This window comes from Miniopterus schreibersii (assembly GCF_964146895.1).
Source record: "Miniopterus schreibersii genome assembly, chromosome: 5".
Taxonomy (NCBI): domain Eukaryota; kingdom Metazoa; phylum Chordata; class Mammalia; order Chiroptera; family Miniopteridae; genus Miniopterus; species Miniopterus schreibersii.
Window position 1 is genome coordinate 77,024,784 of NC_138106.1, and position 23,515 is coordinate 77,048,298.

A 23,515-nucleotide genomic window follows, 5' to 3' on the forward strand; every position below is an offset into this window, starting at 1 on the left:
CAGATGGCAATAAATGCTGTGCAGACAGGAAAATAAGGAACGACTGATGTGTCCTACTTAGAGTGGCTGTTTAAATAGCCTCTCTGAGTAGATATTTAATTATGTCCTTCAAAACATCACCTAGCTAAATGAGAGTGCTTCCTACTGAGTAAAGTGGACAAAAAAGCAATTTCCATGCATACCATATGGAATATATTTAAGAATAATATATGATGCTATATAAATTAAAACTTCATTCAGTATATTTATATATTATTTATGGGTTATAAATAATAATATAGTATATTATTTATGGGTTATAAATAATATATATTATTTAATGTAATTTATCCAAATAAGTGAATATATAAAGAGCTATAGAAATAAAATAGTACTATTAAGCAGGCAAGCAAATTTCTAGAGGAGGAACTGAATATTTTTTGTCAAATTATTCCTTTTGCCATTTTCTGCTACAAAATGTTAGATCAATTTACTAAATATCACACAGTGATATTAGAGTGGTCTACTTTCTCTAATCTTGGGTAATGCAAACTCGGGATTCGGGGAACAAAAATTGAAATCAAAGCTTTGCCAGTTATTTTCTGTACATCCTTGGTGAGTTAACTTCTCTGTACCACAGCTGTTGAAATATTTCTTTAATTCTAATTTTCAAGGAGCATAAACCATCAACTTGCTGTAACTCATACTCAGAGTTAGCATGGGATAAAATTATTTGTTAATGTTATTATTGCTATTGGTAAAGTTTTATTGATGGAGACCCAAGCATCTGCACCCCTATAAAGACAGGGTGAAATGATGGAACATTAACTATATGGTGCCATGTGGTTGGTTCTACTATGAGGACATCTTGAGCTTAAATTGGAGTTTTATTCTAAACTTTGCTTCCATGCAAATCTGTAAGATTTAGATTACAAAACGTCACTACTACCAACACCCACCCACCCCCAAAGCGCAAACATCCACCCTCCCCATGACAGATAGGTTAATATTTTAAAACATAAATTGGATTGTGTCCCATTGGATGCCCTCCGGGGCACTCAGAAGACACCCTAAACTTTTACAGAGGGGTATGCAGACCCAAATCATCTGGCCCCTGCCACACTTGACCTTTATTCTCTTTCCAAAATAAGCTACTGTTTTGTGTTTGTTTTTGTCTTTTAAACCCTTGAAAACACCCAAGGCTTTTCCAACTCAGGGCCTTTGTACATGCTGGGTCTTCTGCTGTCTCCCCATTCTGCAGATCTCAGCTTAAATATCTCTGTCTCACAAAAAGCCTTCATTTCCTGACCCTGCCCCAGCCACCAAATTCATTCCTCGCTTCACAATTGTCTCAATGTCTTGTTTCCAACACAAAGGGCACTTGCCTTCTGCTTTGTCCTTTTGGGTTTCTTGTCTGATTCTCCCATCTGACTTTCAGTTGCATTAAGCTAAAAACCATCGTCTTGATTTTTTGTAATTTTACTCTGCATAATTATCGTAGAAGTCCAATAAATATTTGTCACGTGAATGAATGAATGGTTATTACATAATACAGATATGATTAACATGCTTTTTCCTTGTGTTTGAGAAAGATACTTAAATTAAGGTTATTTTCCTTCCCTGGACAGTTCTATTAAAAATGGTGGTGCTGGGTTTTTTATTTTAAAGTAGAAATACAGTGCAGGGAACCCACTTTCCTGTGCTGCATCAGCCCCTTTCTCTGCCCCCACACTCCCTACTTTCACATTCTTTCCCTTCCCTTTCATCTTTCCCAGTTTTCTTTCCCATTCATCCTATTTCCCACTATGGGAAACAAAGCTTATGTATATCATTTACTTTTACCAACTCAAAGCCTGACTTTTTGTTTACATTGTGTTGGGCACCTTGATAGATTCTTAGGCCTTCAAGGATATCATGAGCTTGTGAGTTCCTGAATGGTTGAGACTATGTTTTACTCAAGTTTGTATTCACTAAGTTGCTTAGCATGAAGACTAGAACGCGTCAAAAATTCAATATTTTTTTTATTTTAATTAGAAAGCATCAGCCCAGCCTGGCGTGGCTCAGTGGCTGAGCATCCACCCAGGATCCAGGAGATTGTGGTTTGATTCCCGGTCAGGGCACATGCCTGGGTTGCGGGTTCAATCCCCAGTAGGGGGCGTGTGGGAGGCAGCTGATCAATGACTCTTATCACTGATGTTTCTATTTCTCTCTCCCTCTCCCTTCCTCTCTCTGAAATCAATAAATACATATATTTAAAAAAAAAAAAAAGCATCGGACTATTAATGAAAATAAACCAGTTTAAATATTTACATAAAAAAACAAATACACTAGACTGAAAAGTATGCTGAGGACATTTTTTTAAAGACTGAGATTCCAGCTTTTAAAAGTTTCTCCAGGAGTGCCCTTACCAGTTGAAAAAAAGTAGAAATTATGAGATAATAGAGAGAAAAGTGGAAATATAAAAATTCAGTATGATTTGCCCCACAAATGCTTACTTCCAATTGTCTGACAGGATGCAGGTTTTTGCTCTATCCCTCTTTTAGATAACTGGGGGAGAGAGAAGGACTCTGCCTTCTCTGCAGTAATTTAGGAAATGATTGGGTATTTCCTCAGTTTGTGTGACCATCTTTCTCTTCAAAATACATTGTTTAGAGATGCAGCCGACCCTGGAGGCAAGTGGCCGCGGGTGAGGCTGGGGACAGCCGAGCACCCAGCAGCTCTCTGCGGGGCGAGGCGGGCTAGTGGTGGGGCCCGGGCCCGGAGCCACGGCAGGGGCTCCCTGCGAGCCACCCCTGGTCGGGAAGATCAGCTCCAGGGCTTCTCCAGTGTGGGTCAGATCCTGACATTGCCAGGAAGAAAAGTTCTAACATTACCATGTGAGAAAAAATGAGCTTTTCGTGCCTTGTAATCATTAAAAGAGGCCCTTGCCTCTAAGGCCCACAGTTGCCACTTAGAAAAGCTGAGAAAATCACAGTTTATCTCTTCATCTGCCGCCGCCCCGAGAACTGCCCTCTGGGTTCCAGAGAAAGTGAGTTGGAACTCGGCCGCCTCAGAGCTGTCCTGTGTGTGTTTGTTTCTTCCTGGCTCATTCAATCTAATAGAGACTATTTATAAGCAAGTGTCAGTCGGTGTCAGGAAATATCAAGAATCTCACTACTGTAACAGAAGGACATGCAACCAATGTACTAAACAACGACTAACACCTATATGACCCTTATTGTTTTCTAAGTTCTACATAAACTCATTTAATCCGCACAGGCTTTCTATGAATTAGATGTTAATATTCCTATGAGGAAACTGAGGCTCAGAGAGGTTAAGTAATTTCCCAAAATAGCACAACTTTTAACTGACAGAATTAGAATTTCAAGGAAAGATTGACTCAGATTTTTCTAAACCACTTCACTATATGGAAACAGAGAACATAATATCTAGAAGAAAACAAAAACTTTTTTGTAAATGTAAGAATCGATAATTAAATACCATAATCTTGCCCAGCCGGGTATGGCTCAGCGGTTGAGCGTCGACCTAGGATCCAGGCGATCGAGGTTTGATTCCTGGTCAGGGCACATGCCCAGTTGTGGGCTTGATCAATGATTCTCTCATCATTGATGTTTCTATCTCTCTCTCTCCCTCTCCTTTCCTCTCTCTGAAGTCAATAAAGATATTAAAAAAAAAAAATTAAATAAATACCATAATCTTTTTTGTACTTGCTTAATTGTTGGTTTGAACACTGAAGATCATCATTATGGGGAAAATGGAAATTGATAAATTCATTTCCTATTTTATTTTCCCTGTTACTCTCAAATAATTTTTAAGTTTGACCCTAGAAAGGGATTTACTTTCTTGAAATCCATCAGTCCTCAGAGTCACCCATATATACATTGCTAGTTCACCCAAAATTTTTCTTTATGTATTCTCTTTCGAGTTCTTTCCATTAATTCACAACCATGTTCTCTGGAAAGTGAAAGCTTTATTCTGTGAAAATTCATCTTGAACATAAACATCTATACTATTTCCAATTTCCCGATTTACTTCTCTGTGATATTTGTTTGTTAATCTCACAAGTAATGCAGTTGTGTATCACTAAACACATTAATTGAACATCTATCAAAAAATACATTAAATTCTGTTCTAGCAATTAAAATAAAAGATGAGATATGCAAGCCCTGTTCTCATGAAGCTTATATTCCAATGGAGTGAGAAAACTCTCAATATGTATTCAAATAAATATACAAAGCAATTTCAGATAATAAAAATTGCTACAAACAAACAAACAAAAACCCAGAAAGATGTGAGTACAGTTAGGTGTGGACCAAGTCTATCATTATTAAATAGGAAGAACCTTAGGATGCAGAAATAGAGCAGAGACCTAAGAGGATCTGGAGACAGTTCATCAAAGACAAGAATAGCGAGTTCCACACTTAGAAGCTTCTGAGTGCAGAGGCAAGGACGAGCCTGGCCTACTGTGTGAGAAGAAAGGCCAATGTGAACAAAAGGAAGACAGGTGGAAATTGTGGGTTCAAAGATACCAAGGGCATTGCAGGCCATCTTAAGGGATTCTCATTCAATTTTAAATAGAAAGAAGTCATCAACAGTTTTAAGTACAGAACTGAGTCTGATTTTTCTTTTTAGTCAATTACTCTGATAGCTCTCCAGAGAACAGATTTAGAGGGAGATTGGTTAGGAGGCGACCGTAGTGGTCCAGGTGACAGGCTAGATGTGTTCAGAGGAAGGTGGTGGCAGTAGGCATGCAAAGAAGTAGAGAAATATTTTGTTGACTCACAAACAATAGTTGGTGATTGATTAAATGTGTGAAATACAGAAATCAGAGAGTGAGGTGGGGAATCAAGAAGGACTTCAAGTTCTGGGCTGGTAGGATGAGGTAGAAGATGGTATTCTTTAGTGAGATTGGACAAGTATACATATATTAGTGGTGGGCATGGAAATCCAGATTTCCTTTTGTGGGCATAGTAAGCTTGAGAGACCAATTAGGCCTCAAAATAGATATTTATATGTGAATTTATAGTTTGGTGGGGTTTATTTTTGAAATATAATTCAAGTGCTTATAATTTGCTTTTTACTTTAAGAGTTATTTTTTTTTCTTAAAAGCTTTTTAATGTTTAAGCATTAAGTGCCTATATTTTAAATTGCTTAAATGCTGTAAAAATATCCTTATGACTAAAGGTATTTACTTTTATAACTTATGAGTTTTATTTCTTAAATACTAATAACAGAACACTCTAATATGTGCTTCCTAGCTACCCTAATATTGTCTAGAAATACAAATATTGAAATTTATTACATGGATCAGAAAACAATACAACATATAAGCTTGTCTGCAAAATTCAAAACACACCTATAGGTGAAGTACTGCTTCACATTCAGTGTGTATGGCATTGAGAGAAAAAAGACTAGACTTACAGTTTGTGGTTCAGCATCTAAAGAGCTTAGAGGTCAACACTTCATGCTAACGAGTAAAAAACTGAGCAAAATGAAAAAAAAAAAAAACCAACACTCTTCTTAGATCTGTCAGAAAAGTGAGGTCACTGGGCAGATCACTGCCCCCAAAATTGGAAAGACAGGCAGAGACAGAGAATTACAACTAACTGGGTCAGAAACCCGTGAGCAGAACCCACTGGTTCCTCCTCGAGATCTCATGACAGGGCGAGCAAACCTGAACTGTGACTGACAAGTTGCTGGAGGCTCAGTGTGGACAAGTGAGAGTTAGAAACTCCAAGGGGAAGCATTCATAAGGGAGTCCCCACAATATAGTAAAATTAGCCTCCAGAAGCTCAACCAGGGCCCGCCCTTCAGGGAAAAAGCCCCTTGGGCTTCCAGCATAGGGAGGGGAAAGGAAACCGTTTTGAAATAAGCCAGAGTATTCTGTTATCTTATGAAGGCCTGCCCACAGGGAAAGCCATTTAACCAGGGCCTGTTTTCTTGGTGTCTTATCAGAGCCTAAACTAACTGAACGAAGAAAAATACCCAACTATAGCCTCCTCTGGACATCTTGTCCCAGCTAAGTGGGGAAAGGGAAAACTGAGAAGCACTGGTGAAGTTCACAGTCCTCCCCTCCCCTCCCCTCCTGGACCAGGGCACAGCTTCACCAGAGACTGAGGCTTCCCCTCTGGACTGTAGAACGCTTGCTCTCCCTGTCACCTTATCACCATATTCCTGAAGGCTTTCTTACCAGAGTTCTTTTCACTCAGTACATCAAACCTGGTTTTAACAAAAATCACAGGGTATATTAAATGGCAAAATACAGTTTGAAGAGACTTAGTAAGCCTCAAAACCAGAATCAGATGCGACAAGGATGTTGGAATTATCAGACTGGGAATTTGAAACAACTGCACTTAATAGGCCTAGGGCTCTAAGAGATAAAGGAGAAACATGCAGAAACACAGGAATAAAGTAAGCACAGAAAACTAGAAGGAAGTGCTAGAGGTCAAAAGCACTGTAACAGAAATGACGACCGCCTTCCAACAGACTCATCAATACACTGAACGTAGCTGAAGAAAGAATCTCGAGGCTTGAGCATCTGATGAAAAAAACATCCAACACTGAAAAGCAAAAAGAAAAATGATGAAAGAATACAGAACAGAATGTCCAAGAGTTGTGGGACAATTTCAAAAGTTGTAACATAAATATAATGGGAGTACCGGAAGGGGACAGAGAAACAGAAGTATCTGAAGCAATTAGGACTGAGAATTTCTTCAAAATTATTAATGTCAGACATCAAACCACAGATCCAGGAAGCTCAGCAAACCCCAAGCAGGAAACAAACAAAAACAAAACACAACAAAACCAAAAGCCCACGCTAAACCTGAGCATATTGTATTCAAACTACTGAAAACTAAGGATTAAACAGCCTTGAGAGAGGGAAGAAAATACCTAGAGAGGAGAAAATAAATAAATAAATAAAATGAAATAATAGGAATCACATCTGAATAGCTCAGAAGGAATAAATAAAAGTAAAAATTTTATCTTTCTTCTTCTAGTAAATAATAAAATGGACTTTGGGCCCTCTTTTTCCATGTGGGATTTTAGAGAATAGGGAAGTTTGTAACTGGTTTGCTTGGATTTCCGCTGAGTGAGGCTAGAGGTTGTAACAAAGATTTTATGTAATTATCTGGAGGCAGTGGCTGCTGGCAAGTGGTCAGGGCCTGGCTCTGGGAGGGAAAGGCCCGGCTTATGGTGTTTTACGGTGTTTGCTGGTGTTCACCGCGAGCAGGCCGACCACAGAGGAGCCCCAGGCACCGGCATAGGTGCCGCTGGGAGCAGGTGGGCGGCCGGGCTTCTGGAGCCAGCTTCGGGCCCAGCACACTGTCTCAGCACCTGCTCTTTGAGCAACTTTCTTCTATAGTCATGTTCATGTCAAGTCTGAATTTTCATTCCTGACGACATCAACACTCTCCTTCAACTCGAACCAACCATTCCTGTTAACGCACTGACGATTTCAACTTACCTGATTGCTGGTCTTCTTTTATTTTTAATTTTCAAGCAGCCATGTACCGTAACTGTGCATTCCCTTCACCCCTGGGATGCTGTTCTATCACGCCTGCAGCTTCTGCATGTCTATTGTGCTCCCATTTATCCCTTTGTCTTTTTGTAAGGGCAGATAGCTTTCTAGAAAAGGCCCTTGTGACCCTCAGAGAGGAAGGAGGGATCGAAGAAAAATTACAATGTCCTACATAAACAGTGGAGATAAAAGAGGCAGATGAGAAAAGAGAAAGAGAAACAAAGGAAAAAGCTATTTGTGAAACAACTGTGACTAACATTGCTGGAAATGTTGCATTGTGTGTTTTTTTCTTCCTAGTAAAAGTAAAGGAAGCTCTGAAGGTAATTATAAGCCTGGAAAAATATCTAAAGCATCTAAAAAGAAAATCTGAAAATTAAAATACAGGTTAAGAAAGTGACACTACCTTAAGCCCTTTTGAAATTCTCTTCTAAAATCAATGTCTACAGAGATAAATAAAGATAATTTAAGAGCATAGATAGCAAATGGAAAACAAATCCCATATTCAGCTTCACATTGGTTAAATGTATATAAACCTAAGCACCAAAAGGAATCAATAGAGTCATTAACTATCTCACCCACTGGGTATGATAAATGATAGATTAGCTTAAATGTGATCAAACTCTTTTTTCCCCCCATTCAAAGGAAAGCACTTTCTGTTCAAGGACCACTTAATTGAATGGTGCTGGCTGGTCTCCCTAATACCCAATTTCCTAAAGTCATTTCAAGAATGGGATTATTTAACTCGAATTCTAAGCAACTAATTTCAGCCACAGGCAACAGCTGTGTACAGAATAGAGCTGCCTCGGGAACGACACCTAAATATAACATTGGATATCTTATCTTTAGCCATTTTGATCTCTTGAAAATGATTCATTTACTACAAAGAAAACTAACCTGCTTAGTTTATTCAGGTTTCTTTTTCAATGAAAAAACAGCCAGTTTCACTGTCAATACATCTTGATTTTTGCCAAACAGAAAATATTTTCTGAATTTTGTGATTGGCAAAGTATTTATCTCAGGCAAGCATAACTAGGAATTCAAGATAAAGTAAAATCAGCTTTTAAACCATAGCTGTGCAAATTATTATATCAACTGCGTGCAATTTAAGTTGCTACCTGACAGGTGGTATAGAGAGACCCCTCTGAAAAAGGAAAAGATTAGAATTTAAACCCAGGTTTTCAGTGTTATCTTTACTTGCTATTTAAAAAGTAAATTCAGAACATTTCTACTATGCAGCTACCTAATTTTTATTAGGAATACTTTTATGCTGTCTTTTTGTAGCTATGTACACATTTATTTGCAATTCTTTCTAAAACTAATTCCTACCGTTTCTTTCTACATTTTAGAAATATCCATTACACTATGTAAATAAAGCAATTACTGAAAAAATATTTCACCATTTCCTTTTACCTAGAGAGAGAATCTGTTTTCTCCCAGAATTCAAGGCCTCCTTACTCCCTTTTCTCTCCCTAAATTATCAGAATACACTAAGATATAAGTTAAAGTTTTAGATACTTGATACTGGGCATTTTCATCTGTTTCTTCCAATATTTTCTTTATTTCTTTCAATAGTCTTTATACATTTTTCTGTTTCCAATTTTGACTCTAATTCTTTAATGTAGTATACATTTAATTCTGTAGAACTCTGAATAGCAATGTAAAAAAAAGGCAGTGAAAAATTAATCTTATCTTTCTGTTGCTAAGTCATCTCCATCCTTCATACGAGTCCAGGATATCTACACATATATGTGAGCATGCATATGCACGCATATTCCTGTATATACATATCCATATGCTATGTTCCTGCATCTTCTATATTGAGCTCTACAAATGTAAATTATGTTCACAAAAATGACAAGAAATCAATACAACTCATAGTATTAATGGCCTCTATTTTCATGGACCATTTCTTTTACTTAAAGTTTTCTGTGTTTTATTCCTTCCCATCTTTATTCCTCTCGGACCTACCCTGACATCCTAAATATCCATTGACAGGCTGCTCCTGAAAGTGACTGACAAGAGGTAGGCCTCAGAAGCGGGGGTGGAGACAATTCCAAGCCCTGCGACATTATTGCCTTTGGACACTGAAGATTGCTTTTTAAGCATAGGCCTTTATTGATGTTGGCAATAAATGTTTATTATTTTATACATAGAAATAGCCTAGAAAATTTCTGAGACTATTTATTTATCAAGCCTTTTTCTTCTTTCTTTATCTGTAACATGAACTTATCCATTCGAAGTGTTCTCAAAGGTTTAAGAAGTTGAGCACCATGTACCAAATATAATTTCTTACCAATTAAATGATCTCTAATTGCATCATCGACAGTAGAGTCATCCACTATCCTCTCTCTGTCATTGTCCAGTTCATTCAAAAAACACTGTGAGGGTGATTATTTTATTTCATTTCATTTTCCTTCATTTTATTTTATTTTTCTGTGCTTTATTTTATTTCCTCAGTCTCTTAGGGAAATAACGCCAGTGTGATCTGAACTTTACCTCCCAAGCTGTCAGAGTTTATAGAATAGAAGGTTGTGGTTTAAATTCGGGACAATCCACTGTCTGACGCCCATCAATATTCTTTTAGCCTCTTTCTCAGAAATTGATCGGGTCAGTTGGGCAACATTTTTTTTTTCTTCGCATCATCTTTTATTGTGGTGGCTTGACAATCTATTTATTAATGGACATAAATTTGTTATTTTTATCCAAAAATCTTATAATCAGATTTTTCAAGTATGGTACATACATTTGTTTCAAATGACTAACTTTATTATAATGAGAAATTCTACATTCCCTTATACTTTTCATGTTAAAAGAGACAGTATGGTTTTTTAAACAGAATGATAATATATATCAGGAATCTTCCTTCAACTCTGGATCCTATAAGTATGGAAGTTTGAGATTATAAATTATTTTTATCTATTTTTGAAGACTACTTATTGCTCTTATATTTGCTTTTATAGTAAATTACCTCAGGTTATTGTTATTTCCCTTGCCAATGTAATTTTACCTATAACTTTTAACAATTGATTTTTTTAAATATTGAAAACTGGTTGTTATAATTTCCCAATTACAAACCAAACCCACTTGATCATTTTTAGTAAATTGATATAAGAACACCATTTTTATAGTTGTGAAAGTGTCTTTGATGTACAAAACTGACAGGCTCTTTTGAAATCATAATTTGATACAGGCAGTTTTGTTCAGGCCTTTATCTACACGAGCTTAGAATGTAAATATTTTGGTTGGATTATATGGTCCCAAAAATGCTTTATTCTGAACTGCATAATAACCTACAAAGTACTATTTTTTCCTCTCAGAAACTAACTGCTGTTCACAGTGACAATACAAATATCAGTCTTCTCAGTTTTTTATACTTAACTGACTTTTATTTTTGTCTATCTATTGATAGTTTGTCACTATCAATAGAAAAAGGGAACCAAAAAGATTACTCTGCATTTTCTTTGTTCTTAACATCAATTATATATTTTCCTTTTAATATTAGATGATATTAAATGTTTAAAAGCCTATAAAACTAAGTTTCAATCCTTTTAAAGGATCTACAAAGCTGTAATATTACTTGTCTTACTTGATCTCAGGTTAGGTTCACAGAGTCATTCTTTCTATTCAAAATTCCATACACAGGTAAGAAGAAGGAAAGGGAGAGAGAAAAGGAAGGGGGAAGGAAGGAAGGAAGGAAGGAAGGAAGGAAGGAAGGAAGGAAGGAAGGAAGGAAGGAAGGAAGGGAGGGAGGGAGGGAGGGAGGGAGGGAGGGAGGGAGGGAGGGAGGGAGGGAGGGGGGGAGGGAGGGAGGGAGGGAGGGGAGGGCAGAGGGAGGAAAGGAGTTTTCAGAAGTTTAATCTAATCCTAATTCCACGAAGACATTTCTTTCATGTGAATACATGCATGCCTTTCAAAAGTGAATGGCTGACTGTGCAGCTACACTAGAAATACCTTTGGCAGCTTCTTAAAAAAACTAAGTGTCGATTACCATATTCCTCAGCAATTTCCCTTCTGGACATTTACCCCAAAGAAATGAAAATTAACTTTACACTAAAACCCATACACAAATGTATATAACAGTGTTGTTCATCATAGGCAAAAACTGGAACCAACCAAGATAAACATAAACTGGTCAATGGTCAGAGTGTAGGTTAACCACACCATGGAATACTACATAGCAATTAAAAGGAATGCGCTCTTGATACGCAGGAAAACCTGGGTGAATCTTTAGAGAATTAGGCTGTTTGAAAAAGCCATTCTAAAAAGTTACATACTGTATGATGTCATCTGCAGAACATTCTCAAAATGATAAAATCACAGAGAGTGGCGAACAGATTGGTGGGTAAGGAGGGGCTGGGCAGGAGGAAAGTGGGCGACGTGGCTCTAAAGGGCACTCGAAGGACTCTATGGTGATGGAAATGCTTTTTTTCTTGCCTGTATCAATCTCAGCAACCTGTTTGTGATGCTACTATAGTTTCCCAAGATGTTACCACTGGGACATCTGGATCAAATGTACAATAGATAGTCCTACATTATCCCTTAAAACTGCATGTGAACATAAAAAGTATCTCAAAATAAAAGGCTTAATTTAAATACCAAAAGAACATAAATTTGGAGCCTCCAAGCTTCTCAGACTCTACCAGCAGTCAGCAGAGCCTCAGGTTTTTAAGGTGGGACTCACAATGACTTTTGTTATGACTTACTAGCCTTCTGAGTACAATATTTTTACAAGAAGAATATATAACATCAATCTTAATGGCACAGTAAATTTAGTGCAAGTGATTGATGGAAAGTTTGACAATATCTTTATTCTCTGTGAAATACAATACGCTGTTATCATTTTTATAACGGTCAGTCAGTTGCCTACATTGTGTAAATACTTTGGCACATTTTTCATTTTGTGTGGTTTCTCATTCGCTATAATGTTTTATACCTACTTGTCTTTGCCAGAGTTATGTACATTAAAGAGACTATTTTACCCACTAGGAGCTACAAAATTATATGTAAGTAAGCAATTAATAATTAATGGAAGATTTATATGTTTGCTGGCAAGTTTGGTTACCAGGTATTAGGTAATATTTATAATCATATTTCAGCACTAAAATACACATTCCCAAAATAAAATCTAACAATAAAAATGTAGCCATGTCCCCCAAAAATATAAGAATAAAGGTACATATTTTTAGATGTTTGATTTATTTACATTAATTTACTACTAATGAGAAACTGGCCATCCACTTGTTAAATAGAAATTGCTAGTCTTAGGACCATTTCTGACTCCCCTTATTATGGTTTTAAGGTTTATGGTGAAGCCTTAGGGCATTTTCAAATGCCAAATGTTGCAGATTACAGATTATAGAGATTTTCCTCTAGTTAGTTTTCCTTTTTTCCACCAGCAAGAGTTAAAGTATTTATGATTTCTATACTATTTCCCTATAGTATTCATGCAGTTACTGTAATTCTGGCAATATGTAAAACTCAGCCTGTTTTCATTCCACATCTATGTATTTCAGTTCCTTTTTGCATTTTGCAGGAAAATGAGTTTCTTTCCAAATCTGGCTTCTATCAAAAAATGATCACAAGCCCAATGGAAAGATTATTAGTTACTATATTAAGCTTCCTGTCTATTTCCCATACATGTGCTGACCAAAAGTATCCAAGTAGAAGCTGCAACATTGAAAACAATAGTCTTATATTTGCTGGCCAACTAGGCTGTCTGCTCTCTAAGCACTGATGAAAAGTTTTGAGAATGAAACTTGAAAAGGTTATATGAGGGGAATGTTGCAAAGCCACTGAATCTAGCAACGAGCATATTCCCTCATGTACAAATAAATGTATTATGAATTATAAATCGGGGATTGCAGAAGGAGGAAATTAATTGGTGCAATATCTTCCAATTTGAATGTAAATGTGCAGTAGTTTCTGAAAAGCATTTCTACTTATGAGGCCATATTATTTAGTGAACAGGTCATAATTCATCATCTCTTTCTCCTGAGCCAAGCAGATACCTTCACCGACTAGAAAGCCACTAGTCACTTGAGTTTCAACAAGAAGGGGCGTCTAGCGAGGAAAGCCTCCTGCGGTGATTTAAACTGCTGACCATTGGTAATGAATGGACTTCTGCAAGAGCCAAGAACGCGGGGGCCTAGAAAACATTTTTATATAATGAAGGGCCCCCGCTATCCCTCGAATATGAATAATTCTATAAACAACCTAATGTCCTTTATGGAATGTGGGGTTACCTGGGGTGTTTATTGTTCAGGACCCCCTCCCTCCCTTTGCAAGCACACACACACGCCCGTTACTGAAAAATAACTACTTTTTGTCTTAGGTTTCAAGAATTTCCATTCATTTACAATAAGAATGTCTCTTTTGGAAGAACATTAGTAAGTGAAATACTTGTGAGAATCAAGGCTGGCAGAGTTTCGCATTAAAAACACAAATGCAGATCAGAATATTCTCACACCGTGAGGGTGGCGCGCGAAACACCCCAAGATTAGTGGGACTCGGCAAAGGACAGCAGGGAAGAGGCACAGGAGAGCTGTCTGGTGCGTGATTGTAATCGATAGCGTGTGCGCGGTGTGGGGGCCATCGATTAGGCTCAGAGGAGCAGCTAAGGCGGGGACAGCACCGTGCCCCTGACTTTCGAGGTGGAGGCGCTGACCGGCGCCCGAGGAGGGGCGCGCTGCGGGTGACCCCGCGGGGCGTGCGCCCTGCCTGCCCGCCTCCCTCCTGCGCCCTCCTGGGACCTCTGGGGCCACAGCCGTCCCTACGGACAGCTTTCCTCCCAGGGCAGGGGCAAGGGACACATCACAGGAGGGGTGCACAGAGGGAAGGGAGGCCGCCGGCCACCCTCGCCAGGGGTCACCACGGGGCGCGGGGAGTGGGGCTCAGCCTCCCGCGGGCCCGGGCGCACGCGGCTCGTCCCTGTGACCTTTGGGAAAGCTGACGGCCTAGAAGGACCCCAGCCATCAGAAGCACGCGGGGCGTGAGGAGCGCGAGGCCGTGTGTCCCTTCAGCGGCGGCGGGGACGCGGCCTCCGAGATCCCGCGGGTGGAGGTGGCGGGGCGCGCGGGGCCCGGGGAACAGGGGGACCCGCGCTGGGCACCGGCAGGGGCAGCTTTTCCTTAAGAGCCAAGAAATCTGTCAATTCAATGTCAAGCGTTGCTGTCCCACAAGAAATAAAACGGAGTGAACTGGCCCCGTGGGCACGAGGCGACCGCGCGGGGAGGCAGAGCCGAGCCTGCAGCTCCCGGGGCCGCCCTGGGGCCCCCACGCCTCTGGGGCTCCCCCCGCCCCTGGGGCGCCCCCACCTGCGCGCGGGGGACGTGTGGCTGGAGGGCGGTGGCCTCGCAGCCCATTGCCCCTCGGCTGATCCGACCCCGCTTCACTTTCCCCGCGTAAACTCCAGGCTGCACATTGTTTCCTCACTTCATCAGGAAAATGCATGGGGTTGTTTTCCATTAAGAATTATTAAATGACCCTTTTAAAATTGATGACTTATGATCATGGCGAACGTTTCCTGACTTCTTCCCAGGTGTCCAGGACGGACACCTTACAAACATTTGCTTAGCTAAGCCTCGTGACGCTTCTATTAATAGATGCTGTTATCTCACATTTTATAAACGCAGAAAGTGAGGCGCAGACAAGATAAACCAACTTGGCCGGTTCAGTGGCTCCCAAATACTACACTATATTAATCTAAATAAATAATAATACATACTTAGTTGTAGTGATGCCGAGGTGCTAAGTAAAGTATTGGATAGTTGGACTAACTTTAATAATTGTGTGGCTATTCCTTGGGTATGGCTGGGCGCGCTGGCCAGCGGCGCTGACTGGACCCGTGCCTTGCGGGCCCTCGGGAGAGGCGGTAAATGTACCCTCCCTGGGGCAGGAAAGAGCGCAGGCTGAACCATGAGGAGTTCTGGCCTTTTGTTAAAAACCTCAGATATGATCACCGCACCCCAAAACAAATTCCTTGGTCTACGAAAGAGGAAGCGTCCTGTTTCTTCCTGATGCCCAGTTTAATGCTGCAGGAAGGGGGCTCCTTTCGCTCAGGCGCTGCGGCGGTGCCGTCCGCGCCCCTCGCGGTGCCAGATGCACCTGCTCGCGCACCAGGGCAGCTGCGACGGCCCCTGTCCGCCACCCTCCAGCCCGAATCACCCGGCCTGCTGACGCCGCCTCGGGCTTTGGCTGGAAGGATGGAACAGAAGCAGGCGCCACGCGCAATAGGAGGAAAGCTGTTGGATCCCGGGGAAGGTGGGGGGAGGGCAAACCCCCAGCAGGCGGGGGGGGCAGACCCGCCGGGAAATGACGCGCAAGGGGCAAAGCTCCGCAGATTGCTTTCCACGCCGCCAAGGAGCCTGTCACATCAGGCGCCGCTGAGGATGTGATCGGAGCGCCTGGAGTAGGTGCGGAATTCACCTGGACCGCCGGCTTCGTTTCCAATTCCGTAAACGAATAGTCATCAGTTATTATTTTCACGACAAGCTCCATGGCTCAAACCAAACATTCAGACTTCAAAGAAAAAAAACATATTGTCACGATGAAGCGGAATTTTCCCAATTACTTTAAGAGCTCCACTTTGTCAGTGTTTCCACTGGAGGAGATCCGGAAACAAATGGTTTTAAAATTATAACCATTTCTCCATCAGTAGAATGATTTCCATATAGAAGGCACTTTATCTTGTTTTGTCAAATTAAGTTGAATTTAAATGAGTTAAAAGCTTTTCTCTGTGACATTCGTATTTTTCTTATTCACAGGCTTATCCGTGGATGTATTTCCCTGCCTAACATTCAGAAGTATGTTTTATATGCAAGAGCAGTGACATTTATACATCTTTGTCTTTGGTGTTTTTGCTTAAATATGTGTTATGTCTCTATTATTTAATCAGATTTCACCAGACTGGTGTAGCTGGATATACACCAAATTAGCTCAAACAAAACTGCTCAGAACTTTCATGCAGTTATTGTTCCATTTTTTCAGAATTGCAACATTTTTGCAAATTCAAAATTAGAATATGGCATTTGCAAACCAATTTGTATTGTATCACTTTAGTTTCAAGAGCAGCTTCTCAGAAAAATGTATTTCATTTGTTCAAATAAGGATACTCTTATATTTATATCTACATACCGATACCTAATGTTATTCAAATCAGCCAGAGTTCATGGAAACAAATTCAGTCCACCTATCTGGCGATATTTAAATGCCTCCTTTGTTTGTTCATATTCCTACTTCTTTCAGTCTTAAGAATTATCATTATTTATTACATTGTCCTTCATATCCAGTTTATCATAAATGGATATTTTTAAATCATTCCTTTTAACATGCAAGAGGGAAAAACTTGCACCAGTAAAACTCTCACGTGATTTAACTTAAACAAGATTATATTTCCTAGAGTACATATTTATATGGGGAGTGAGGGAGGAAGATGTTGTTCTATCAGCAATAGTAATCTCCCAAAAAGCAGTTTTGAATTAGATTTATAGTTATTATAATTTTAGATAGATAAGTATGTAGCAATGTCCTAAATTAGGAAATAATAATATTCATTCCTTGAGAAATACTATCTTCATTTGGGCTCTTGAGTCCAGCAAAACTACCCTTCAGTGTTTCTTTCATCCAATCATCAAACGAAAATGTATTGATTAGCTACTCTGTTCTTAGCACACTGTGCTAAGGTTAAGCATATCTAGATGATTAAGACATGGCCCTGTTTGAAGCCTCCTTAAGCTTATACAAAAAGATAAATCTCTGTAGTTGAAGAATAATAATAAAAAATTATCAAGAAAAAGAATCTGAATTTATCATCTTATTATCACTTATTATCTTGATTTTATTTAGTCAGAAGTTCAATCTCCAAGTCTACATATTTAAAAATATTTGGGTAAGGCCTTATTTTAACAATAAACCTGCATTTTAATAACATGTTATTGTGCATTTCTCGCTTAAACAAAACCAACTACCTTATCAACTACTTTATTTTCATCTTATCTGTAAAAGAAGAGACAGTGAGGAAGCCCTGGTGATGCACCTAATGGAGCTGAGGAATAGATTTGTGAAATTATCCAATCCTATTGTTCAGTGACTGGAAAAGAATCACTATCTGGTGTCCCATTGCTCATATACTATTGAAGTTCGGAGACTAGATTGATGACTTAAGAGAAGCCACGGGGTATAGTGGAAAGATAAGATGCTCTCAGAAATCATTTGGAATCAAGCCCCAGATACACTACTTACTAGTTTCATGACAGAAGACAAAGACATTCTCTGGGCTTTAGTTTCAGCATCTTCAGAATGGGGACACTGATGGTGTGGCTCATGATCATGGTCATGGAGACGACTGTGATGATGACAGAACAGTAAGGACCACATGAGAGAAAAAATATCTATATATATAGATATATAGATATATAGATATATATACATACAAGTGGGATACTTTATATTAAATAAACTAAAACATTATGGAAATATTAGTTGTGATTACAATCGGTACAATTTTTACTTTGCTTTATCTACATCTGACTCATTCCATTATCTAATCACCTAAACCAGAAAATAGAAAAAAGCACTGTCATAGATTTTGAGATTCTTTTATGAAATCTGCTTTTTCATTTAATACAAGCCTGGCATCTCAGGTGAGTTACAATTACCTACTCTGTCATGGAGATTATTTCAGTTTGGTTGATCATTGTAATCATGGCTCTTTTATCTTTGAAAGAAATATAAGGAAGCAACCTGGATTTTCCTTATGATGGCAAAGTGGAGGATGCTTTTAACACATTGTTTTCTGTTACCATATTGCTGCTTTTGAAAATATATATATAGGTTTCATTCAACATTTTGTAGCACAATTTGAGAACTTGCTGCATATTATATTCAATATTCTATAGCATGTAAGTTTCTGAAAATGCCCTATAGTCTTCATTGTAAATGATTTTCTGGATTTTGTAAAGCATATACTCCCTAAAAATGTCTACTGATTTGTTTTCTTTTTTTCTCTCCACGTCTCCATAACATAACTCTTATTTCTTCCCTTATTCCCAGTTCAAAGAATAGGGCAAATAATAATGCACCTTCCCCAATTATTTTAACCATACATGATTAAAGCAGAAGTTTGAATTTAACTTTAATTTGATCTTGTAGATTGAGACACGAATTTAAGGCTTCACAAACATAGTTTTCGTACCTAATTTTTAATTCATTGCCGGGGTTTCTAATTAAATGTTCTCAGTACTCCATTTAAAGTACCCATTCCCTGCATTCCTCTTGATTAGTAGGAAAGAATCAATGAGAATTGATCCAATTTGTAGAACACAATTCTCATATTGATAGTAGTTTATATTCATTTGCTTTCCCCTAATCTTTTATTAATGGTCATCTTCAAAATGTCAATTAATGCCAAAGCCCTGCACAGTGATAATCCAAATCTATAGAGAAACCAGTTTGTCACATTCCAGTCAGGAGAAATGAAGAGCCCGTTCTTTCTAACATATGTTTATATAACTGAAGATGCCAGAAAGGGGGGGGGGAGGTGTAAAGGAGAAAACTCTAGTGCTTTGAGCTGTGAATTTCAAACCCAATTAAAAGTAAATAAATGAAGCAATTTAAGCAACTTACTTTCTTCTCTTGGGCCTCTACTTTTTCATAATGTAAAACTGGCTCCGTAATATGATGAACCACTTAAAGAAATAGGAGTTGAAAGGTAGCGAAATATGAATGAGTGTTCATGCTACAAAAATAATGTTACCTATTTTAATCATTTCACCAGTGAAAAGGAACATTATTGTTTAAATTTCAGCTGCACATTATAGGGAAAGTTTTAGACCACTCAGTCTTTATCCACATCTTGTAAACGTCTTTGAATGTTTTTCATAATAGATGGAGTAATTGTTAATATTATGCCATTGACTTTAGCTCTCTCAATATACTTTTAGGAACATTTGAAAGTAAGTTGAAGAATTCACTCCTTAATTATTTTGCATGTGTATCTAAGGGTAAATTTCTTTTCTGCACATTAAGTTGGGTATTAAATCTTGCTTGAATGCAGGGCAAGAATTGTTAGCTTGAAAGTTTCATAGGTGACACTGTATCTTGTATCATACAATTAATTGTCTTCACACTGTTGGTGACATTGAGTTTGATTACTGAGTTCAAGCAGTGGCTTCCAGATCTATCTGTTATAAAAGTATATTTTTCCCTTTGCAATCAGTAAATAAGTTCTGGGATGACACTCCAGCACTGTGAAATATACGGCTGCCTACTGTTTTTCACTAATAAATTTAATATACATTGATAATGCTTGTTGAAATGATTTATTTTATCAGGGGTTGCAATATAATGATTCTTCTCGTTCAAAATTTCCATTATATTTTGGGATAGGTGTTGGGGAAATCTCAGTAAAATTATTATTATACACATTACCACATTTCAAATTTACCATTTAATTTACCATTAAAGTTGAATCACCTTTCATGAATTATATTTAAGGATAAAGTTTTCTGAAAAACATAAATTCCATTGTAAAGGAACTATGGAACTTTATTCCTTTTTCTCATTGTTGTTGCTTGTATTAAATCTGTGAAAGACCATTAATCGATGGCCCACTCTATGTCATATATAAATGTTATGTATATTATATGGTTATATATATTATATTGTTATATTATATTACTTTATATACTATAGATTTATGCTTGGAATACAACTCCCTCCAAAAAATAAAACCATGTGGTAAAAACTACTATAAACAATAAACCTATAGGCCAAAATTCAGTTTTAACCCCAGATACTAACATTTTACAGGATTGTAAAATATTAGAAATGTAACATAATGATGACTTTGTTAACTTGATAGGGGATATAGGAAAGGAGTAGGTTGGAGGAGACTAGGATGAGTTCAGTGTTTAGGGAGAGAGGTGTGAGGTTTCTGGGAATCCACATGAACTTGAATGAGCAGTGGAGGAAAGATTTCGTTGTTGGTAGAGCATCTAACTAAGAAATGTGAAAGTTGCATTATTTTATTAAACATAGTTGAATTCATGAGCCTGGATGAAGATACCTCCAGAAAGCTTATTGAACAAGGAGAGGAAGCAGCCTGAAGCCCTAAGGAACACAAGCATCTAAAGAGTGTTGGGAGGGAGGGGCTTTCACAGGGGAGATACTAGTTCTGTGTGGCCCTGCTGATTAGAAATAGAACTAGAATCTGAGAAACAGCTTTTTTTTTTTTTTAATACATCTTTATTGATTTCAGAGAGAGGAAAGGAGAGGGGGAGAGAGAGAGAAACATCAATGATGAGAGAGTCATTGATCAAGCCCATAACCAGGGCATGTGCCCTGACCGGGAATCAAACCCCGATTGCCTGGATCCTAGGTCAACGCTCAACCATTGAGCCACACCTGGCCGCGCTGAGAAACAGCTTTTTAAAAAACCTAACATAAAAGAGAAGACAACTAGAACATTGAAATCAGGTGCCTTAAAAGGCATTGAGGGCCAAATGGTCGCTAAATTCGGAGGAATCTGTGTATTTGATGGAACGTGGTTGTGAGGGTCCAGCAGACATGCTTAGAAACCGGAATATTTATGATTGAATGATTTAAGACTTCTTTTTAAAATGAAAAAGAATGTTCAATATGCTTTTATAGACACAGAGAGTACAATGGTATTTGAGTTAATTTACATTAAGTATTTTTTTCTGACTATAGTACAAATGCAATGTTTATATTTCCAAATTGTTTCATATTGAGCTCTGCGCTTTTGGTTACCATCTGGTCATTAATTATGTATTATCTGAAAGGAAAAGTGATCTCTTTAGGCCTGTACAGTGTTGTAGATCCCATGTAAAGCTGTCAATGTACAGATGTGAAGCAGAGTGCCCGACCCTTGGGATTTCACAGTCTAAGGGGCCACAGGCACAGGGAACGCAGCCCCCCCAGTGCCCATGCGTTTCCAGGAGGAAGGCGGCCTTTATCAGTTACAGCCCCGCCTGCCCCAGCTCAGGCCTGGGCAGCCCTAAAACAGACGAGGAACACAGGAAGGCCTCCTGCAGGCAGGATAAGCGCTAAATGACCGCCTGCTGCATTATGTTCCATCCCACAGCTCTCCGAATCAATGCTACTTAACCAAAACTTTATATAAATATCTTTTGGACTCTCTTTGACCTAGGCTTCCAGCTCACTTACAGTGAGTCAACGGGCTATTCCCGTTATAATTATCATTTCACAGGAAGGAGGGACAAGAAGAAAATGAGGGAGTTAGTGCGGGTGGGGCCTTTTGTGCCCGTAGGCCTACCTGATCACCAGTCAGAGGCAGAACAAGGTGCCCCGCCTGTGCTGTGCAGACAGGGCGCGGTTTACTGATGAAGGCAAAGTCCAGCCTTTCCTGTCCCCAGACTAAGAAGGGCCCAGAAGGGTGGTGGGTGGGAACAGGAAGGCAAATTTAGAAACCACTTAGTATGTCAGACATAGGTGGAGAATCTACTTTAAACAGATTTAGCGTCTCGATTGAAAGATAGTGAACTTCCTTTCCCCCTCTCCACTGTTTTTGTAAAAACCCCCGATTCTCAGGGAGGGCTCAGTAACCAAGGGCGCAAGCACCCTTCTCACAGAGTCTTAGGAAGGACACTGTGCCGACACACTGATGTAGCAGTTGGTATGGCTGATTTGGATGGGTTCTTATTGCATTTTTAAGAGTGATTAGAAATGTGCATATCTGCGTTAATTGAACCATCCCATTGTAAATTAAGAGTAATATTTCCTTTGAAGATTTACATTTGTTACTAAGAAGAAATAGCCTAACGTAAGGTGACCCTAAGCAGGTTGTATGTTTTAAAACAAGATCGTGGGTGAGCAGGAAAGGTCCCCTTGAAAGCCCTTAGGTCCATGTGAACCAGCACCTTCCATTTACCTTCAGCCGTCAGCCTCTTTCATCCAGCGAGTCTGCAGGAGAAGGTCCCTGGGTTTGTGGCAGAGCCTTGTGCTAAGGCCGCCTCAAGTGCACAGAAGTGCCTGTTCCCCATTCTCTCTTGTCGATGTGGTTAAAACTCTGACCTAAACAACATGTGCATACAAATAAGTTATCAGGCGGGAGGGCTAGAAAGTGGACTGTTCCCCTGTTATCCCGCCTCCAGAGTCAATTTTAAGGACAAAATGACAACATCCACCTCTGGCAAAGCCAGGACGACCAGGACAGTAATGAGCGTGTTCCCCTTCGGTCTGCACAGGTCTGACTGCTTTTTTCTCTGTCGTGGTAGCTGTGCCAGGTGAATTATATGGCATGTGGCCGGTCAGGGGAGGAGGAAGGGGGGGGGCGGAGGCAGGGAGACAGTGAAGAGAGAGGCTATATACAGAAACCCACAAAGCGGACTCATATTAGACGTTTTACCCTCTCTAAAAATTTGTAAGTCACCCCTAAATCATTTCTAAAAGCAATTTGAATATCTGTGCCTAAGACAAAATGTGTTGACTCAGCTATAAAACTGGCAGGGACACACAATTAATGACCCTGTGACGTTTCTAAAGGGGCATTACCTGCTGCCTCCGTCATAAGTGACACACTTTGTTCCTGGAGTAAACAAACAGCTGTGTGTCTTCGCTGGTCAGAAGGCGAGGTCCTCCATAGACACTGTTTAAGGTGATAGTCTGCGGACACCAACACTTGCATGACCTATGACTCTATGGTATTTGATTTAGGAGGTGCACATTGGGTTTTATTGTGTCTGTCTGCTTGTCATCAGCAGAGCGGAGACTGTGCTCATATTTATCTAACACAGGTAGATGTGATGCCCGGAGTGACTGAGCACAAGTTAAATTACTAATGATGTCGCCAGGCTTCTCTCTCTCCTTCTGAATTGCTGTTCAGCTGCTGGTTATTGGAGCTCGAGTCTCACTATGCTTAGCCTCAGCTCTAAAATTCTGCACAGGAAAATGAATGCGCAATTGGAAAACCATAAAAAAGCAATTCTTTCACTCAAGAAATCAGAGTTACACGGGTGAAAATACTTATCTGGATGACTC

General features: G+C 39.3%; 1 protein-coding gene across 1 annotated transcript in view; it reads left to right on the forward strand.

The window, feature by feature from the left end:
- The window catches only part of ROBO1 (roundabout guidance receptor 1), a 1,016,983-nt gene that overhangs the window by 523,606 nt on the left and 469,862 nt on the right, over positions 1–23,515 (forward strand). The window lies entirely within an intron of this gene.